General features: G+C 47.9%; 1 pseudogene; it reads right to left on the reverse strand.

Annotated features, from left to right (window-relative positions):
• Positions 1-281: 281 nt before the first annotated feature.
• LOC144456572 (ubiquitin-conjugating enzyme E2 E2 pseudogene) lies at positions 282-555 on the reverse strand (annotated as a pseudogene).
• Positions 556-814: the final 259 nt, after the last annotated feature.

An 814-nucleotide genomic window follows, 5' to 3' on the forward strand; every position in this document is an offset into this window, starting at 1 on the left:
GCCCAGGCCTGTCCAGAGAGAATACGGGAATTTCTACTATCCTCAGGTCTTACTTAGCACAGGAGTGGTCAAAGTTTCAACATTTAATGCAGGTGACTTTTCCAGATTGCCAACTTGGTCAACAAGATGGTGCATAGATTCATCCTTATGCCTAGTTTTGAGTTCAGAAGCACCTCAGTGACTAGAGGCCATATTTCAGCCAACACAACAAGCTTAAGGGAACACTCCATGTGATAAGCAGAGTTATATTCTCTCTCATCTTAGATTTACAATAGAAGGAGTCAAGAGGGCCAAAGGCACATGTTGCTGCAGACACTGTCAGCCCTACAGTTTGGAGGAGCATCCAATGTCATTTCTGCAAGTTCTTTCTGGATTCTTTTTGCACTGGTTGGCAATCTCGCAACAGTCTTGCTAGAGAGCTTACCTTCTTTTTTTTTTCTTGGTTTGAATTTGCTCTTTTTCCTATTCCTAACTCATTCCTTCAAGATGGTCTCCATCAGAGCTGCCTCCCCTAGTCTGTGGGCTGTCATCAACTCTTTGCCCTTCAGTGGACATCTTAGATGCTGGGCTGGGGAGCATTCCACGGAAGTCGCTGTCTTGTGCTGATCCCTGAAGACGAGGAGGAGGAGGAGAAGGCAGGCAGAGGCGACCACCGGCAAGGGAGACCCGGACCCCACAGTGCCCAGCTCCACTCCCCAACTCACCCTCACCCCTCCCTTGCTTGCTCTAGCCCTGCTCTGGCTCCTGCAGCTCCCAAGTCCTTCCACTCCAAATATTTCTTTTTCTCTATAATAGACCAGTTCAACTGTTAATC

The sequence above is a fragment of the Phascolarctos cinereus genome, unplaced genomic scaffold, assembly GCF_003287225.1.
Source record: "Phascolarctos cinereus isolate Bilbo 61053 unplaced genomic scaffold, phaCin_HiC Scaffold_4;HRSCAF=312, whole genome shotgun sequence".
Taxonomy (NCBI): Eukaryota; Metazoa; Chordata; class Mammalia; order Diprotodontia; family Phascolarctidae; genus Phascolarctos; species Phascolarctos cinereus.